General features: G+C 39.7%; 1 long non-coding RNA gene across 2 annotated transcripts in view; it reads left to right on the top strand.

The window, feature by feature from the left end:
• LOC141548260 (uncharacterized) overlaps positions 1-21,393 on the top strand; it is a 420,656-nt gene extending 399,263 nt beyond the window's left edge. For both annotated transcript variants that reach the window (XR_012483876.1, XR_012483875.1), the window contains exon 5: positions 16,822-21,393. This is a non-coding gene — a long non-coding RNA (uncharacterized LOC141548260). The remainder of the gene's footprint in view (positions 1-16,821) is intronic.
• The last annotated feature ends 290 nt before the right edge of the window (positions 21,394-21,683 follow it).

Genomic DNA, 21,683 nt, shown 5'->3' with positions numbered 1-21,683 from the left:
GACACCCAAAGAGAGTTTTACAGAAACGGAGTGGGACACATAGAAACAGAGAGACAGAGAAGGAAGAAAAATAGGAAAAGAGAGACTCTGAAAGAAACACAGAGACAGAGAAACCAATATAAAAATAGGAAGAAAAATAGGAAAAGAAAGAGATTCACACAGCGACATAGAGACAGAAAAGCCTACACAGAAGTAGGAAGAAAAATAACAACACTGAACATCTCACAGAGTAAAAAATAAAAAGATATACACCCAACAATAAAGAGACAGAAATAGGAGAATAGAGATGCCTAAAGAGAAGCACAGAGACATAAAGAGAGATAAAGAGAGAGAACCAGGAGGATTAATGGAGATACAGAGAAACGCTCAAAAATACTTAGAAACATAGAAAGAGACATGTATAAACACTGTAACAGAAGCAAAGAAAAAGAATTGTGAGACACGGAGTGATTCCCACAGAGAGACACAGACTCAGCAAGAGAGACCCAGACAAAAATGCAGAAATAAAAAAAGTAAAGCTACATGGAGAAATTCACAGAGATACACATACATACAGTGAGAAAAACAGACAGAAACAGAAAGACAGAAAATAGAAAAAAGGAGGAAAAAATTAGGGGAAAAAGAGAGTTTCTCAAATCAAGAGAGAGACTAAGAAACTGAAAAGAAGAGAAAGCAAAATTTAGCAACGCAGAAATTCATAGAGAAAGAAGCAGAGACATTGACACACATGAGGTGACAGAAAGAAACAGGAACAAAATAGAGATGGACAAAGACACATCTAGAGAGAGACAGATAGGTGTAGCTAGGTGGCATATTGGTGGAACACCAACCTACCAGTCAGAGGACCTGAGTTCAAAGTTTTATTCTGACACTTAAAATTTCCTAGCTGTGTGCCCCTGCACGAGTCACATAACCCCAATTGGCTCAGCAAAAAAAAAAAAAAAAAAAAAAAAAAGTATTAAAAAAGACAGACAGACAAAGATAAGGAGATAGAAACGGGATGATATATAGAGACCCACAGAGACTCTCAAAGAGATGAACAGAGACAAATCAAAAGAGAAATGCCTAAACAGAGTAACAGAAGCAAAGAAGAAAAACTGGGACACACAGAGAGACTCACACAGAGAGTGACATAGAGACAAAGTGAGAGAGACAGAAACAAAGACACAGAAATGGGAAGAAAGATAAAGACACAGAGTCTCACAGAGAAGCAAAGAGACAAACATACAATGAAAAATAAAGTCAAAAAGAGAGAGAGACTTAGAGTGAGATAGGCAGAGATAAAGAGGTAGAGACAGGCAGAAAAATAGAGACACAAAGAAAGATTCCCATAGAGGGAGACATGTGAAGGTCCGGTCGTCTCTAAGTTGTCCTTCCAGACGGCCGTCTCAACTCAAACTCCTAGTCAGACCAACTCCAGGCTCAATGCTGCCTCTTTTATCCTCCCAGAGAATGGGCATTTGAGAACTAAGGGGCCTGTGGGAAAATTACTTCAACCAATGAACTTGCTCCTTTTAAAGGTTGTGTAAAGGGGGAGATGTTAGGATTACAAGGTGAGAACTCAGGTTGTCTGGGCAATTCTCTAGCTCAGAATTCACACCTTTAGTTCCAGCCTTTAGGGGGAGTTTACAGTTGAACTTCTGAAAAGGAGTTTACACAGAAAAGGAATTGACATAAACAAAAAAGCACAGTGAGAGACACAGAGGAAAACAGGGAGAGACAGAAATGGACATGAAGAAATAGGAAAAATAATTGAAATACAGAGTCTTTCACCAAAAGAGACAAAGTGAAAGAGGGACACAGACACAGACACAGAAATAGGAAGAAATATAAAGACACAGAGAAAATCACAGAAAAAGAGACAAAAAGACACAAACAGGAAAAAAAAATAGGGATAAAAGAGAGAGTCTGACAAGAGACTCAGAGTGATGACGAGACAGAGATTCTCACAGAGAGAAACACAGAGACAGAGAGGGACAGTGACATAGTCATAAAAAAATTGACAGAGAAACTCTCAGAGAGAGAGACAGAGGGACACTGGGGGACACACAGAAACACAGAGACAGAAAGAAGGAGGAATAAATATGGAATTAAAGACACATAGAGACAGAGAAACATACACAGAAATAGGAAGAAAACAACAAAGAAATAATACATAAACAAAAACAGAGACAGAGAGACACACAGGGACACAGAGACAGAAGTAGGAAGAAAACAAGAGATTCATAAAAAGAAGTATAGAGAGAGATAGGCAGAGCTACAGAGACAAAAACAGTAGCATAACTAGAGACACAGAGAGGCTATCAAAGATATACAGAAACACACAGAGAGAAATGCAGAAACAGCAAGAAAAACAAAGAAAAACATTGGGACACACAGAGAGACTTGCACAGAGAGAGACAGAAACAAAATGAGGCAGAGATAAAGATGCAGAAATACGAAGAAACATAGAGAAATTCACAGAGAGACAAAAACACAGAAACAGAAAGAAAAACAGGGACAAGAAAGAGAATCTCACGGGGGGGGGGGGACTCAGAACTATAAAGAAACAAAGAAAAAAGAAAAAAAAAGATGATACAGAGAGATTCTCAGAGAGAGACACAGAGACAAACAGGAGAGACAGAGACATAGAAATAGGAAAAATAATTGACATAAACAAAGAAACTCTAAGAGAGAGAGAGACACACAGAGACAGAAAGGGACAGGCAGAGAACCAAGAAAGAAGGAGGAAGAAACATAGGGAAAGAAAGAGAGATTCTCACACCAAGTGACACAGAGACAGAGAAACAGGAAGAAAAAAAAAACCAGCAACACAGAAACTCTGATAGAGAAACAAACAGAGACATAGAGAGACACACAGTGACACCGAGATAGAACTAGGAAGAAAAATAGAGATGCATAAAAAGAGTCATAGAGAGACAGGCAGAGACACAGAGATAGAAACAGGAAGAAAAATGGGGACATACAGAGAGAATCTTACTGCGGGATACACAGAGGCACCAAAAAACATAGACAAAAAAAAAAAAAAAAGAAAAATAGATGCAGAGAGTCTCTCACCAAGAGAGACACAGAGAGAGACACACACAGAGACACATGCAAAAATAGGAAGAACTATAAAGACAAGGAGAAATTGACAGATATAGAGACAGAGATAGTGACAGAGATACCAAAATAGGAAAAGAAATTGACACAGAGAGAAACACATACAGTCACAGAGTCACACAGAGACACAGAAAGAAGGGGAAAAGGGGGGAAAGAGAGATTCTCACACCAATTGATAAAGAGACAGAGAAACAGATACGGAAGGAGGAAGAAAAGTATAGCAAGACAGAAACTCTGATCGAGAGAAAAACAGAAACATTGAGAGACACAAAGAGACAGAAAAAGAAAAAGGAAGGAAGATAGAGATGAATAGAGAGATAAGAGAGACAGGCAGAGATACAGAGACAGAAATGGGACAATAAGTAGAGACCCACAGAGACTCTCAAAGAGATACACAGAGACAAACCAAAAGAGAAACCCCTAAACAGGGCAACAAAAGCAAAGAAGAAAAACTGGGGCACACAGAGAATGACACAGAGACAAAGTGAGAGAGACAGAGACAAAGTCACAGAAATAAGAAGGAAGATAAAGACACAAAGAGAGACCCACAGAGAAACAAAGAGACAAAAACACTATGAAAAATAAAGTCAAAGAGAGAGAGAGACTTAGAGAAAGGCAGAAACAAAGAGGTAGTAAAAGGCAGAAAAATAGAGACACAGAGAAATTCTCTTAAAGAGAGGCAAAGACAAGGACAGAGAAATAAGAAAAAAATATTGACTCAACCAGGGAGAGTCTCACAGAGAGAGACACACAGAGACACAAAGAGATACACACCTAGAGCCAGAGACAGAAACATGAAAAAATTAGGGACACACAGAGAAACTCGCAAAAAGAGAAACAGACGCAGAGACACAGAGACAGTAATCAGAAGAAAAATAGGGGAACACTGAGAGACTCTCAGAGAGAGACACTCAGAGACACAGAGAAAGCAATACACAAAACCACACAGAATCAAAATGCTGAAGAATAGGGATATTAAAAGACATCCTCAAAGAGAAAGATACACAGAGAGATTGAGAAAGAGACATAGAAATAGGAAAAAGAATTGACACACACACAGAGATGCTTAATGAGAGATACACAGAGACACAAAGAGAAACACAGAGACACCAAAACCAAAACATAGAGACATTGAGAAAGAATCCACCAGACAAAACACAGAGACACAGAGACAAAAAAAATACAGAAAATGAAAGCAGAACAGAGAGATTCTCACAGAGAGAGACACACAAAGACACACAAAGAAAGAGACACAAAGACAAACAGGAAGAAAAATGGGGACACACAGAGAGAATCTTACTGTGGGATACACAGAGGCACAAAAAGAGACAAAGAGAAAGAAAGAGAAAGGTGCAGAGAGCCTCAACAACAGACATAGAGAGAAAGTGAGAGACAGACACACATGAATAAATATAAAGACACACAGAGAAACTGACAGACACAGAGACAAATATGGAGAGACAGTGACAGAGACACAGAAATAGGAAAAAGAATTGACAAACCCAGAGAGACTCTCCTAGTGAGAGACACAGTCAAAGAGCTGTGGCATTTATGATCCATGGAAATGCCAGAAATCAGACCAGCTGCTCTGGCTCTCACAGAGGTCATGAAAAGAAAAAGAAAAAATGAATAGACACTGGCATTTTCCAAGTGAATTAGAATAGTCAAAGAAGAAAATGAAGATCTTTATTATCATTAACTCTGCCTTAAATGCTTCCTAACACAATGTTGCTAGGGAAACACAAATCAAAGCAAAAGGAGATAAATCAGTCAGTGTATGAAGGGACTATTGTGGAAGTTGGATTCAAGGAGAAATTTCAGCATTCTCAGACAAACTGTCTCTCCTCCCATTCAGGCAGGTGGCTTATCGCTCCTGTGGATCCGTTCCATCCCTTTCGAACACATCTACTCCCAAGCTTCCTGGCCTCTACCAGCCAATGAGCACTAAAATGGGGGTTTAGTGCCAGGTCAGAATGACATGAGTTACTGCAGACTGAGTGCAGATTAAGCAGGCAAGAATACCTGGGAAAGTATAGCTTGGAAGCAAGCTATGCACAGGCTAGGCAGGTGTGATTACATCACCAAGGCATGTGTGATTACCTGGGAGGTCACAAATTCCCCCTTTTAAACTTTTTGTTGCAAACATATCTGGTGATTGATAACCAGTGTTTGCTTATGCCAGCCCACCATTGCTTGAAGGAGTCAAGGCATCAGGCAGCAGAATGTAAATACGAACAATAGGATGGCGACAACAGGACCGAGGAGTGAGAGCGCAGATTGCCAAGATGACAGGGCTGGCTGGAATAACTTACAAATTTCATCAGCGATGCCCTTAGGGTCGGACTGATCTAAAGAAGCCCGATTCATATCCTGAATTTTTTCAAGTGTTGCCATATTAACACCAGTCTTAGATGACTGGAACACACCAAACAAATGAGCTCTTGGTTCCAGGAATAATCATGAACTTCTACAGCAGTAACACAAAAAGGATGAAATCTATAATCGCATCTCAATGTCAGCCATCACTTTAAGGAATCTACATGATCTCCTAAAATGAACAAAGTATCTCTTTTTTCAGTAAGAAGTTGTAATAAATTCTGCTTAATAGCTTCTTGTTTTTGCAAAGTAAGAGTGATAATATGCTACAGAATGGTTACCATTTGAGCTGTCTTCATTTTCACAAACAGCTCGTGCAAAAATAGGAATGGAGGGTGCAGAGGCAAAAAGAGATGCTAGAAGCATAACCCCTAAAACAAGACATGAGATACAGCGCTTTTTTCTGCTGTGCTGAAGATAATACAATGGTTCTGGGGCAGGACAATCCTATCGGTGAAGGGCAATAACGGGAATAATCGCAAATGGAGTATTGTTACTACATAGCTATGCATTTCTTTTTCAGGTCACGAAGTTTGAGCTTTAGTATCCATTCCATAAGACAGACATTGCAAAAGCGTACAATCCATACAAGTTACATTACCTCATCCATCAACATTGGGATGGCAATGAAATGGTGGAGGACCAAACAAAAGGCATAGTCTGGAGTTGTGCACACTACAAGAGGCAAAGCTTTTGCAATAGGAGTTATGGCATTAGATTTTAAAAAGTGAGAGATATGAACATTTACAGTTGGTGCTAAGGTGGAGAGTAACATCCATAGGGAAGGGTGCTCAATTCCTGAAGGATCACAAAAAAACTGGTTTACAAAGGTGGGAAGAGGATCCTCGGGCTCTGACGGCCAGAGGCTCATCTGGGCTACCCTCCGAGGACTAGGAATTCCAAAGTACAGCTGGTTTCCAGAAGAGGCAAGGAGCAACTTGCCGGCAAGGCCGTGGGCCAGAGGAGGGGGTTTAGAGACGGGGAACTTAGGCCGCGTAACATCAGTTTCACTGTGAAAAAAAGGAAGGCTGGGACCAAGAACAGGGATGTTGGCTTGATGAAGAAGAGCATCTCGAGAAAAGAATATGATTTGCACGTACATTTGCAGGTGAGAGCAATGACAACTTTTCTATGTGGATTCCAGGCCCGCCACCCGGTGGAAACAAAGGGCGGTGCGCTGACTCAGCAGTATAATTAAGATGCAGCATGGCATTCTCACCAGGCCGCTCTTTTCCCGTGGGAGGCGGGTAGTAACAAGTCCACAGCGTGGGTGCTCTCCCGAACTGCCGGGTCGCCCGCGACAGCCATGGGGGCGCATCCCGCAAGACCCAGTGGAGGCCCATGCTCTGATGACAGAAGAACAAGCAGGCCCAGCGGGGTTGTCGTCGTGGTGGTTCCTCAGGCACTCTCCACGGCCGTCCCGCCCTCCGGGCTCCGGTTATCCCGTCTCCAGAATCTGTAAGGAGGAGAGCAGAACCCTGCTCCCGTCTTTCCATTGCGGCTGGGCCTAGCACCGCCCTGCGGCAGTCAGATCTTCCCACCCGACTTGTGAAGCCATGGGGCCCGCCGTGGTGGCTGCTGGGACGCGGGGACCTGCCGCCGTGGTGGCTGCTGGGACGCGGGGACCTGCGGCCGTGGTGGCTGCTGGGACGCGGGGACCTGCCGCCGTGGTGGCTGCTGGGACGCGGGGACCTGCCGCCGTGGTGGCTGCTGGGACGCGGGGACCTGCCGCCGTGGTGGCTGCTGGGACGCGGGGACCTGCCGCCGTGGGTGGAGACAAAGTCGCTCTGCATCGAGAAGTTCAAGGCGCAACAGCTGGGCTGAGGCCGCGCTGGGGAGAGGGAGCGCACCCCCCCCCCTTTCCGCGCAACAGCTGGGCTGAGGCCGTGCTGGGGAGAGGGAGCGCACCCCCCTCTTTCCGTTCAAGGAGATGGGCTCCGAGCTCCGGGTCCCACAATCGCCTGAGCCCGGGGCTTAGGAGGAACCCCTGGGAGGGGAGGCGCCACGCAGGCCTGCAAATGGGAGGGGAAAACGAACTTCGATGGTGGAAGCGTTCTCTGAAGTGTGAGAAGAGGTCAGGGGAGACTAATCTCCGGGGAAGGCGACCACACAGCGAGCGAAAGCAACGTCCGTCTGCCCGAGATCGTCCGGGAAAGGACCGGGGGAGCTGAGAACGCCGGGGGAGCTTTGCACGACCTGTCCGGCTGCTGAGAGGTGTAAATGCGCATGGCAAGCTCAACTTCTTGAGAGGGAAACAATCTACAGGGAAGCTTTACAGTTCTTGGTACCATCCTATGGCGTGAATGGACTGCGACAGGGGAGAAAGACTCGTTACTTGCCGTCCAGGCTGGCTGAGAGAAGAGTCTCCCGTTGGCCTTTAGTATACAATAGCCTCTGGGAGTGAAGCTAAACAGGAAACAACTCTTTTGATTGCTCTTTGCAGGAGGCGTCCTGCTGAAGAAGTGTAACGTATAATGGAAGGTTGAATAGGAGGGGAAAAAACCCATTATAAAATAGGATCATGTTGTGGACTAATGCAGTAGGATAGTGTGGAGTGGGAAGAAGTAACTGAAGGGCTGGATCCTAACGAGGAGGCACTGAGTGAAGAGCGTCCCCCACGTGCTCCGAAGCAGCTTTGGCTGTCCAGGAGAATGGGGAGAAGGGAAAGCTGGATTCCCCTGCAGCAAATCTAGAAGGCCTTCCCCTGAGCGTTCGTTAATGGCAATCTCGGACGTCACCACTGGATGTCGCCCAAGAGCTTTTGAAAGTCATTAAGAGTAATCCATGGGTCTGTTCTTATTTGTACCTTCTGAGGAAACATGAATTCAGGGGGTCCCTTGAAATCTAGGTAGCCAGCAGTAGTCGTTTTCTGTATTTTGTCAGGAGCAATATATAATCGTACTGCTTTTAAGGTTCCAACTGTGTGTTGTAGCAGGCCTCGGCAGCGGAGGATGTTGGAGCAGCTCCACGGAGATCATCCACATGATGACTTATTCTAGAACCTGGATAATTTTCCTAATATCTGTTAACATTCTCTACTTTCCTGATTTATTTTTCATCGCAAATCCTGGAGAATTCCAAGGATTAGTAGAGTCTGCCCTTGTTTTAATTGAATTTGTACTGTTTCTCTCTAAGCCTGCAATATCTCTTTGGTGAGGGGCCACTGCTCTGTCCATCTGTTTTCCATCTGTTTGGGACAGGAGCAGGCTGTGCTGTGGCCCCTAGAAAAAACCTCCATGGTGAGGTGAATCCTTAGTGTGCTGAGTAAGTCTCTGCCCCATAAATTTACTGGCAGGTGGTCGATAATATAAGGTCTGATTTTCCCTCGATGTCCATCATATACCCAAGTTAAGGGTTGAGTAGTAATGTGAGGTGCTGTGGCGGCACTGATGCTCACCAGCCAAAATAAAGATGACAACTCTGTTTTGTCTGCACCTGTGTATAAGACCCTCAAACATTGTTTCATGGATATTAGTTGTCAACATAGGATGGGAGGACTGAGATATTGCTTTAGACGGATAAACATGAGAATGTGCTTCATTTAATCCTTCAGTATCAAATTTCTTGAAATTAAGAAGCTCTTTGATATGGAAAATAAAGATCTTAAGCTAACACTTCCCCCTCATGAAAATACATTGCTCTAATGTGGGACTAATGATGGCCACTTTTGTCACTATTTCTTTAGCGCCCCAGAGGATGGAGTGAATAAAGTAGCCTTTAAATGCAGCATCCTCTGTGCCTACAGTAATAGCTAGAGTAGATGGAGGAAGAGCTGGATTTTCTACTATGCTAATCTGGGAAGTAGAAAAAGATTTGGCATGGGCAGAAGCGGAGGCAAAAAGTGGAAGTGATGCCACAGTGAACATAGCTTTAACTTGGGCATCTTAAAAATTAAGGCTTTTGCGTCTGTATTTTCAGCCACCGCTGCGTGTACTGCTGACTGAGCAGCAACAGCTGCCATAGGATCACTATCTCCAAATTCTTTCGTGGGGCCTGAGGCAAGGCCTTCCTGCTGGTTTCCGGCCTGCATTCTGAAGACCAGTGAAATCCCTGTGAAATCTGTGAAATCACCCATTTGAAATCTCTGTTGTGAAAAGCAACAGAGGCATAACAATGTATAAATATTCCTATGACCTCCCACCCAAGCCCACTCCCATCCCCCTGGGCATTAAGACAAGTCAATTTGTGTGGGGGAGATTCAGGAAAATGTTGAAGAAAGGATAGAATAGAATAGAATGGGAGGATGCAGACTGGCAAGAGGGGCAGTGATGGGAATGGAAGAGTTACTTCCTAGTCTTTAGACACAAAAGTTCAGGAATTTATGGGAATGTGCAGGTTGGATGACGTGTGTGAATAGGGGATGGAAGGGTACGGGGCTGGGGGCAGACAAATGTCCAGTTGCATGCAGCTCCCACCCCTCTTCTTCCTCCTATCCCAATCTTCCTCCTCCACTATCTTTGAGAGAGACTGCTGTCAGGGTTAGTTTCTACATAGAACAGAAACAGGAGGGAGAAGAAAATGGAGGGGGATAGTGATGTCAGTCCTAGAGCAGTGGAGACCCCCTCCTAATCATTTTTCTCAACTGTCATTACACAGCCTGGCCAGAGGAGGGGACCACAGTGAATCTTCCACCTGGAAGTGGGCTCAAGGCAGAGAAGGATTCTAGATTCCTGAGGAAAGGATGGGGGGGGGGGATTGGTGAGGTCAGCTCAGGGTTCTTGGGAGTCAGTTCCTTTATGGAAAAGAAGGAAGGGGAGAGCAGGGAGACAGAGGACTGTCATGGACTCCACATAAAGAAAGAGCTCAATTGCTGTAGCAAAATTTGCAAACCACCATCCCCAAATGTGACTTTTATTCCTGACAAGCCCCAGAGCAGAGGAAGGGGGTGCTGTGAGGGCGGGGTAGTGCTCAGCTTCATTTCTCCAGGCAGGCAGAGACAAAGCCTTGCCAGGAGCAGGGAGGGGCATGGGTGTCCCCTGGCATGCACAAATATCTGCCCATTCCCTTGATACTTTTACCTAAGTTTTCCTGAAATTAATTTCTATGGTGTCTCTTTTTGGTCGGTTAATAAACACTTATTAAGTGTCTATTATGTGCCAGGCAGTGAAGTAAGCACTGGAAATGCAAAGAAAAATAAAAGACAATACCAGTTTGTATGGGACAGCCACCACAAGCCCTAAATCATTCAAATAGAGGTTTCTGACAGCTAGAGCAGAAAGCAGTTTATTCAATTCCTGCGGGAATTGCCTCTGTTATGCCTCAGTTTCCCTGAATTATAATACCTCAGTTTCCCTGAATAGTTCTGCCTCAGTTTCCCTGGTGGCAACCTCCCCTCCTTTTTGGCCATTAGGACTGAGATAAGTAGGGCTGTGGAGCTTTGGCCACTCTGACAATCCAAAGAGTCATAAAACTCAGGATGGTTTATCTCAAATACCTAGCACCCTCTATCTTTTCTGGTCCAGATTTCCTGACTCCTGCTGGACCACCTTCTTATCAGAATTTATGATCCTTCCTTCTTCATCCCCATCCTGTCAGAATTAAAAAGTTATGGTCCTTCCTGGAATTTGCACTCACCCAGTGTTGTGCCCCTCCCATTGTTTTTGTTTCCCTAATCTCTGGAGCCCTATAAAAGCCTCTGGAATGACTTAGAGACAAAAGTCCCATTAAGCCAAATGGTCCTGGCTTCCAACTTCTCCATTATTAAAATATTAAAAACCTCTAATCTCTGTCTTGCCTCAGTTTCTTCAGCATTACATTTCTGGAGAGCCCTCGAGATATGAGATCTGAGAGCAAGATTAGAAGCCTTTAACCATATAGATCTGGGCTCTTTTAGGGAGACAAACTGGTCTGGTTTCTTCCAAAATCCTATAGAGAGAGTAGTTCCAGCCATAGCAAGAGCTTACCAGAAGCACTTCTATTTCAGCCATAATGGAGTAACTGTTTTGAAATCCTTACAGGGTAACTTTTCTGTCTGGTCTTAGTGCTAGCAAATCTGGCAAACAAAAAAAAAAAAATTTGGCAGACAAGCCATACAACTATGGGAAGTTTCAGTAGGATGCTATATGATACTACCTGGTCTGGGTGCCTTGTGGCACAAATCTGGGTAACTTCGGGCACAAACCTGTGTGCTGATTGGAAGCCTATCTAAAAGGCTCCTTTTGGGATTCTGAGAGGGAAAAATTGCCAACCTGAAAATTCCCCTCACAGCACTCCTGAGATATCAGGAGTTTGCTTCTAGCTGTTACTGTTAAATGTTGTGGCAGTATTTGTGACTTGTCTTTTCTGATGTATTGATCTAAGGAGTTCTGTTAAGTTTGAAGATCGATGACTGAGAAATTTGGCAATTGGTCATTTTAATATTGCAAAAGTGCTTATCATAAAAAATGCTTGTGTTTTTTAACTTCTTACTCAACTTAATTGTAACCTGTTTATGCTAACTTGAAAGAAAAAGGAACAGTGAAAAGTTTGGCTGCTTTTAAAACCTTGCCAGAAAATCATTTTTTAAAAAAGTCTGCTAGTAGAGAAAAAAAAAAAGGGGCAATAAAATCTTATCTGATTCCAGTTGCAACTCTGCAGGGGGGGAGGGGGGCAAAGGTAAAAGAGAGAACAAAAGAACCTGTGGTTAATTGGGAGAAAAAAGTTAGGAGGGGAAAAAAGTCTCCTTAATCTAGTCAAGCTTCTGAGAGCCACTTTAAAATTTTATGTGTGTGTGTGTATACATATATATGTGGGTATGTATGTATATATGCATATATGTGTGTATATGTATGTATGTATACATATATATGTAGGTATGTATGTATATGTGTGTATATGTATGTATGTATGTGTATATATATATATATAAAACACCAAATGGTAATTCAGTTTATCTGCAACATTTAATTAGGATTTATGGAACTTACTTAAGTGGGGAAAAGCCATATCCTTATAGCTTATTGGTCTATTGAACTTTTGGGAACTTAGTTTTTAAAGTGGCACTGATGAAGTTTGGGGTTCCTGGTGATCAGGGAGTAAAATGAAGAGGTTTGGGGTTCAGGGAAGCAAATGAACATGTTTGGCACAGGGTCCCCTTGATTCCCTAGGATTCGGCACAGAGCAGAGAGTTGTGGGAACCCCTTTAGTTGGTGCAGAGGTCCTTTGTAAAGGAATGTTATGAACCCAAACAGCTTTTTACCAGAAAAAGAAGTTTATTATTGGCACTGGGAAGTCAGCCTTTACTATGCATGAATAGAAAGACTGAATTCCTTGGTGGCAAGATCCTGACAGAGAAGTAAAGTTTCTAGCAGAGAAATCATGTAGCAGAGAGGTATAAAGACTTGTTAGGGAAATAGGTGAGAAAGAGATAAAGAAGGAGTAATGCTGAAAGAGAATATCATTTCAGTGGGCAGAGGGTTGCTGCTATTCCAAGGGGAGAGAAATGGCATGGCATTTTAGGTCCTCTGCAAGGAGCGAGCCCCAAGTTGGCTCTTTTGATTTATGAAGCCTAGGCTAGAAGCTGGGAGCAGTTCTTGATGGGGGCTGGGTGCAGTTTGAGCTGGAATCAGAATAGAAAATGTTGGAATTGAATGAGTGTCTCTGGGCTAATCTCCAATTGAATGGGTTTAGACTCTCCAGCTCTGGCTAAGTAGGAGTGGTGCTCCACCAGTCCCACCTAGATAACAGAATGCTTGATTCCCTGGGGCAGGTCTTTCAAAGAGGCAGGGTTTAAAGAGAATCTCTCCTTCAAGGAGCTTCTCAAGTGCTTTACCTCAAAGTCAGAGAGACAGAAAGAGAAAGAGTTTCAGGGCTCCCCTCATCAGTACTGTGATTTTGAAACTGTTGGAGATAATTATTATTGCCTTGTGCATGCTAGATCTGTTTATTCTAGATAATAGATCTTAGGAATTTGCTTGAATATTGAATCATTACAACTGAAAGAAAATTTTTAAGGCTGTATTTGATTTGATTTAGCTTAACAATAGCTAGTTAAAATAAAATCCTGATAACTTATCTAAAGAGATAACATACCCTTAATTAGATGAAGTACGGCACCTTCTGAAACATACATTGGGTAATTTGTAAACATTATAAGTTAGTTTTTAAATTTTTGTCACCTCTTTGGAATATGTATATGAACTTTATGAAGTTATTTAGCTGTTCACTATATCATGAATCTTAACAGTTTTGAAGGGAAAAAAGGAAAGGAGAAAAGAGGGAATTTTACATACATGGGATAAGAAGGATTGATTTGCAGAAACAAACTACAGTTTGAATAAAATATCTGGTTAGATATCACATGGAAAATTATTGATTTTGTTTAAATAATTTGAGTTGGGGTGTATGTTAAAATTTGAAATGACTATAAATTACATGAGATTCCTATCCACTTTGTGATGGGTTATGTTTATTTGGTTATCATTTCTTGAAAACTGTGAAACTAATAATTAAGTAGGGTTTACCATAATATTGTAACCTAAAACTATTAAAAATTATTGATTTGATAAGTTGTTGGAGAGAGAGAGAGAGAGAGGAACAGACTAGTCAGGAAGAAAAAAAGAGAGATGGAACTTGTTGGAAAGGGAGATAAAGAACAGTATTAAGAAGAAATTGAGAGAGGAGAGAAGGAAAAAGCAAGTCAGAAAAGGGAAGAGTTAAGTTGAAAGAAAGAGGCAAGTCTTTCGATAAGGAATTTGCCATTTGTTTGAAGAAAGAAAATACATTGGCTGGCTAAATCTTGAGGAGGATTTGACACCCTAAAAGTTAATTATAAAGAGAAGTAGAGTGGGAGAGGGAGAAATGGAAAAGGATCTTTTGGCTTCAAAGGTGAAAATTTAACTCACTTTTCTCCCCCCACTGCTTGTGGCTGCTTCTTTAGAAATGGAGACAAACTCAACTGTCAATCTGCTGCAGAAAGTATTTTTACTGTTTAAAAGAACAGCCCACTTTTATATGGTGTTAATTGAAGGTTGGTTTATTTAGGTACATATTGGTCTCCTTTTTTAAGGAATATGATGACAAATGTGATCTATAATTTGATAAGGTTATTTCCAAAAGTTTAATTAATATATTTTTTATGAATGAAGAAATTATTAGTCTTAATTCTGAAAGGTTCTTTTATGTGGAATTAAGATATTCTGTATGAGTTTTAACTAATTGTACTGAGTCATCTTAAAGTCATTATTTAAAGGGACTCTGTGTCTAAAATTATGTTATAAAGCAGCGGTTACCAAAACCATTTGGTATTGGCTAAGAAATAGACTAGTTGATCAGTGGAATAGGTTAGTTTCAAAGGACAAAACAGCCAATAGCATTAACAATCTAGTGTTTGACAAACCCAAAGACCCCAGCTTTGGGGATAAGAACTCACTGATTAAAAAAATTGCTGGGAAAATTGGAAATAAGTATAGCAGAAACCAGGCATTGACCCACACTTAACACCATATACCAAAATAAGGTCAAAATGGGTTCATGACCTAGGCATAAATAATGAGATTATAAATAAATTAGAAAAACATAGGATAGTTTACCTCTCAGATCTGTGGAAAAGGAAGGAATTTATGACCAAAGAAGAACTAGAGATCATTATTGATCACAAAATAGAAAAAAAATTAATTATATCAAATTGAAAAGTTTTTGTACAAAAAAAATTAATGCAGACAAGATTAGAAGGGAAGCAATTAACTGGGAAAACATTTTTACATTCAAAGGTTCTGATAAAGACTTCATTTCCAAAATATATAGAGAATTGACACTAATTTATAAGAAATCAAGCCATTCTTTAATTGATAAATGGCCAAAGGATATGAACAGACAATTCTCAGATGAAAAAAAATTGAAACTATTTCTAGCCATATGAAAAGATGCTCCAAGTCATTATTAATCAGAGAAACGCAATTAAGACAACTCAGATACCACTACACACCTGTCAGATTGGCTAGAATGAGGGGATGTGGGAAAACTGGGACACTGATTCATTGTTGGTGAAATTGTGAATACATCCAGCCATTCTGGAGAGCAATTTGGAACTATGCTCAAAAAGTTATCAAGCTGTGCATACCCTTTGATCCAGCAGTGTTACTACTGGGCTTATATCCCAAAGAATGTTTGTGGCAGCCCTCTTTGTAGTGTCCAGAAACTGGAAACTGAGTGGATGCCTATCAATTGGAGAATGGCTGAATAAATTGTGGCATATGAATATTATGGAATATTATTGTTCTGTAAGAAATGCCAGCAGGATGATTTCAGAAAGGCCTGGACAGACTTACATGAACTGATGCTGAGTGAAATGAGCAGGACCAGGAGTTCATTATATACTTCAACAACAATACTATATGATGATCAATTCTGATGGACGTGGCCCTCTTCAACAATGAGATGAACCAAATAAGTTCCAATAGAGCAGTAATGAACTGAACCAGCTACACTCAGTGAAAGAACTCTGGGAGATGACTATGAACCACTACAATTCCCAATCCCTCTAATTTTGATTTCCTTCATAGGCTAATTGTATACTATTTCAAAACCTTTTTCTTTTTGTATAGCAAAATAACTGTTTGGACATGCATACATATATTGTATTTAACTTATACTTTAACATATTTAACATGAATTGGTCAACCTGCCATCTGGGGGAAGGGGTGGGGGGAAGGAGAGAAAAAGTTTGAACAAAAGGTTTTGCAGTTGTCAATGCTGAAAAATTACCTATGCATATATCTTATAAATAAAAATCTATAATAAAAAAGGGACTCTGTGACAAGTTTTTGCCTTTGTCCCTTTGAACTTGTTACTGTTATGAATAATATCAATTTAGAATTTTTCTATGTATTGGGCATTTTAAAAGCAATATGATTTGTATAATGTTCACCTTATAAACTACCTACTTAGACAGGAAATATAAGGTGGGAACTTTCTGGGATGAAACTCTTACTGTTATCAATATAAGATCATGGTAAATACCTGTTTAGGATTCATCTAAAGCTTTAGTTAATGAGATTTGTTATTGGAGGTAAAATTTCTAGGGCCTGTTGCTAATATTATTTGGGAGTTTTAAAGCTCCACCTTCTGAAAGTTACTGGGACAATTACCTGAGGTAAAATTGAGTTAAGGATATTTTATTCTGTGCCATGTATGTGCTGAAGAATCAGTTTTGACTGATTATGTTATGTTTTAGTCATGTCCCTGCTTTTTCCTCCTGTGACTGATTTCTATCATCACAGCAAATAATCAGTAGAAACCATTAATACAATTCAAATTATGTCATACCTTAATTTTTCCAATCTGTTTATATGTAATCATTACCAGTCTTTCTATCTCGGATTATTCTAACCTTTATTTATTAGATTTTTGTTGTTTTTGTTCTAGATTGTATGGATGTTACAGCTGTATTGACTGACTTCTGGGACCTAAATCAGCCTATTGGATACTTTCAGCATACCACACCACACTCCCCTTCTTGGAAGAGGATTCAACTCTGTGCCCATTCTCAGCAGGAAGCAGATTTAGAAGAAGAGACCATTGCCCCTGCCCCTAATGGACTTTTGAGTTTTATTGATTTGGGGGGAACTGAAAGTGGTTGATGAATGACTGTAAAACCCTGACTGGATCCTCTATTACAATGTATTTAGGATTTAGAGTGGAAAATGTTGCGTTAAAATTTTGGGTAACTGTTGCTGAAAAGGGTGCTTATAATTTGTATCTTCATTATCAACATGTAATTATTTTAGGGATCTTTAATTAAGTTCCAAGGTAGAAAACCCCTACTGTATTAGTCTGTTATGTATAGGAACTTTAATTCACTTTCAGGACTTGCATGTGAGGTGGCTACTTGACAATTAGAGACCTATTTACTTCCCCTCAGAGGATTCCTTTGATAAAACAAAAGGGGAGGATAAGAGATAAGGGACCTGGAAGCTGGTGCATTTTCCCCACAGAACTGGAAAGGATGGGAAAGATACTTTCATCAGACAACTCAACTAGGGATTAGATTGAAGGGAGAGCAGCTGGGGGAGAGGTGAGAAGCAGATTTGACAAAAGTTAAACTTCAGGCAGCAAGTTATAGGTATCTCTCTGGCCACCATAGTAATCCTTTCCACAACCTCGGTCCTGCCTATTACCATTCAACCCATACCACCCCTAGTGCCATTAGTTCCTGTTCACTTTGCCCCAGGTACTTCTACCCCACCCCCTCAAACCCATAAGTTCAGTTTGTAAGCCATCCCAGCAGTCCTTTGTTTTGCCTTTACTCCTTGCTTAGTTTATTATTTGTAATCCCAGTTGGGCTGTGATTGCTGGTTCTGCTTTAACTTTGAACACTCTTATTCTATTGAAATTGCCTTAACAGACTCAATTTCTGGGACCATTTCTGCCTTTCTGCATTTGATTTTGAGGTTTTTATGCCTTAATACATGGTCAATTTGAGAACAAAAGTATACTCCTTTCTATATCTATTCAATTTTCTCCAAAGATTTATCATACCTAACTTTTCTAACATTCTGTTTACTTCCTTAACTTCTTTCTTATTTATTTTGTGGTTTGATTTCTCTAGTTCTTAGAGAGCAAGGTTAAGATCCCCCACTAGTATAATTTTGCAGTCTATCTCTTCTTGCAGCTCTCAACTTCTTCTCTAGGAATTTGGATGCTATCCCACTTAGTGCATATATGTTTGGTATTGATATTGCTTAAAAATCTGTGGTACAGAGAAATTAATAATATTGAAACTAAAAATACTATTGAACTAATAAATAAGACTAAAAGTTAGTTATATGAAAAAACCAACAAAATAGATAAACCTTTGGTAAATCTGATTAGAAAAAGGAGAGAAGAAAATCAAATTGTTAGTCTTAAAAAAAAAAAAAACAATGAGGAGGAAATAAGAGAAATAATAAGAAGTTACTTTGCCCAACTTTATGCCAATTAATTTGATAACCTAAGTGAAATGGAGGACTACTTCCCAAAATATAGGCTTTCCAGATTAACAGAGGAGGAAGTAAATTGCTTAAATAGTCCCATTTCAGAAAAAGAAATAGAACAAGCTATTAATCAACTCCCTAAGAAAAAATCTCCAGGACCAGATAGATTCACAGGTGAATTCTACCAAACATTCAAAGAGCAATTAGTTCCAATGTTATATAAACCATTTGAAAAAATAGGGAATGAAGGAGTCCTACATGACACAGACATGGTACTGATACCCAAACAAGGTAGGTTGAAAACAGAGAAAGGAAACTATAGACCAATCTCCCTAATGAATATTGATGCTAAAATCTTAAATAAGATATTAGCAAAAAGACTACAGAAAATCATCTCCAGGATAATACATCATGATCAAGTAAGATTTATACCAGGAATGCAGGCCTGCTTCAATATTAGGAAAACTATCAGTATAATTGGCCATATTAATAATCAAATTAACAAAAATCATATGATCATCTCAATAGATGCAGAAAAAGCATTTGATAAAATCCAACATCCATTTCTATTAAAAACACTTGAGAGTATAGGAATAAGTGGACTTTTCCTTAAAATAATCAGTAGCATCTATTTAAAACCATCAATAAGCATCATATGTAGTGGGGAAAGATTCCAACCATTCTCATTAAGATCAGGGGTGAAACAAGGTTGCCCACTATCACCATTACTATTCAATATTGTATTAGAAATGCTAGCTTTGGCAATAAGAGTGGAGAAAGAGATTAAAGGAATTAGAATAGGTAATGAGGAAACCAAATTATTATTCTTTGCTGATGATATGATGGTACACATAGAGAACCCCAAAGATTCAACTAAAAAGCTAATAATCCACACCTTTAGCAAAGTTGCAGGATACAAAATAAACCCACATAAATCATTAGCTTTCATATATCACTAACAAAGTCCAATAGTTAGTTACAGAGAGAAATTCCATTTAACTAGCGATAGTATAAAATATTTAGGAATCTATCTGCCAAGGGAAAATCAGAAACTACATGAGCAAAACTATAAAACACTTTCTACACAAATTAAGTCTGATCTAACCAATTGGAAAAATATTAAATGCTCTTGGATAGGGTGAGCAAATATAATAAAGATACAATACTACCTAAACTAATCTATTTATTTACTGCTATACCAATCAGACTCCCAAAAAACTATTTTAATGACCTAGAAAAAATAACAACAAAGTTCATATGGAAAAACAAAAGGTCAAGAATTTCAAGGGAATTAATGAAAAAAAGTCAAATGAAGGTGGCCTAGCTGTACCAAATCTAAAATTATATTATAAAGCAGCAGGTACCAAAACCATTTGGTATTGGCTAAGAAATAAACTAGTTGATCAGTGGAATAGGTTAGATCCAAAGGACAAAATAATCAATAACTCTAATAACCTAGTGTTTGACAAACCCAAGGACCCCAGCCTTTGGGATAAGAACTCAATGTTTGACAAAAATTGCTGGGAAAATTGGAAATTAATATGGCAGAAATTAGGCATTGACCCACACTTCACACCGTACACCAAGGTCAGGTCAAAATGGGTTCATGACCTAGGAATAAAGAATGAGATTATAAATAAATTAGAGGAACATAGGGTAGTTTACCTCTCAGACCTGTGGAAGAGGAAGGAATTTATGTCCAAAAGAACTAGAGATCATTATTAATCACAAAGTAGAAAACTTTGATTATATCAAATTGAAAAGTTTTTGTACAAACAAAACTAATGCAGATAAGATTAGAAGGGAAGCAATAAACCGGGAAAACATTTTTACAGTCAAAGGTTCACATAAAGGCCTCATTTCCAAAATACATAGAGAATTGACTCTAATATATAAGAAATCAAGCCAATATCCAATTGATAAATGGTCAAAGGATATGAACAGACAATTTTCAGATGATGAAATTGAAACTATTTCCACTCATATGAAAGATTGTTCCAAATCATTATTAATCATAGAAATGCAAATTAAGACAACTCTGAGATACCACTACACACCTGTCAGATTGGCTAGAATGACAGGGAAAGGTAATGGAGGGGATGTGGGAAAACAGGGACACTGATACATTGATGGTGGAACTGTGAATACATCCAGCCATTTTAGAGAGCAATTTAGAACTATGCTCAAAAAGTTATCAAACTGTGTATACCCTTTGACCCAGCAATGTTTCTACTGGGTTTGTAGCCCAAAGAGATCTTAAAGAAGGGAAAGGGACCTGTATGTGCAAGAATGTTTGTGGCAGTCCTCTTTGTGGTGGCCAGAAACTGGAAACTACATGGGTGCCCATCAATTGGAGATTGGCTGAATAAATTGTGGTATATGAATATTATGGAATATTAATTTTCTGTAAGAAATGACCAACAGGATGATTTCAGAAAGGCCTAGATAGACTTACATGAACTGATGCTGAGTGAAATGAGCAGGACCAGGAAATCGTTGTATACTTCAACAACAATACTATATGATGATCAATTCTGATGGACGTGGCCCTCTTCAACAATGAGATGAACCAAATCAGTTCCAATAGAGCAGTAATGAACTGAACCAGCTACACCCAGAGAAAGAACTCTAGGAGATGATTATGAACCACTACATAGAATTTCCCATCTTTCTAATTTTGTCCGCCTCCATTTTGGATTTCCTTCACAGGCTAAATGTACACTATTTCAAAGTCTGATTCTTTTTGTACAGCAAAACAACTGTTTGGTCATGTATACATATATTGTATTTAATTTATATTCTAACATTTAACATGTATTAGTCAACCTGCCATCTGGGGAGGGGAATTAGAACAAATTAGGGGAAAAATTAGAACAAAAGTTTTGGCAATTGTCAATGTTATAAAATTACCCATGCATGTATCTGGTAAATAAAAACTATTAAAATTTAAAAAAAAACAGTTTTTGGTGTAGGATTTTAGACTTGTAATTTCATGTACAATATAATATAATAATAAATTTTTAAAAATCTGTGGTACACATTTAGTGAGATCTAATTTCCTTATCTCTATTTTTTTGCTTTTGTTTGATCTGAGATCAGGATGGCTACCCTGCTTTTTTTTTTTTTTTTTTTTTTTTTTGAAGCATAAGAGATTCTACTCCAACCTTTTATTTTTACTCTGTATGTATAATTTTGCTTTAAATGTGTTTCTTGTAAACAACATCTTGTACGATTCTGGATTTTATTCCAGTCTATTATCTGTTGGAATACATGGGAGAGCTGTTGGAATACACAGGAGCCATCTGACAGTGGTTG

The sequence above is a fragment of the Sminthopsis crassicaudata genome, chromosome X (genome assembly GCF_048593235.1).
Source record: "Sminthopsis crassicaudata isolate SCR6 chromosome X, ASM4859323v1, whole genome shotgun sequence".
Taxonomy (NCBI): Eukaryota; Metazoa; Chordata; class Mammalia; order Dasyuromorphia; family Dasyuridae; genus Sminthopsis; species Sminthopsis crassicaudata.
The sequence above is the reverse complement of the archived record's forward strand: the minus strand, read 5'-3'. Positions and strand labels throughout refer to the sequence as shown.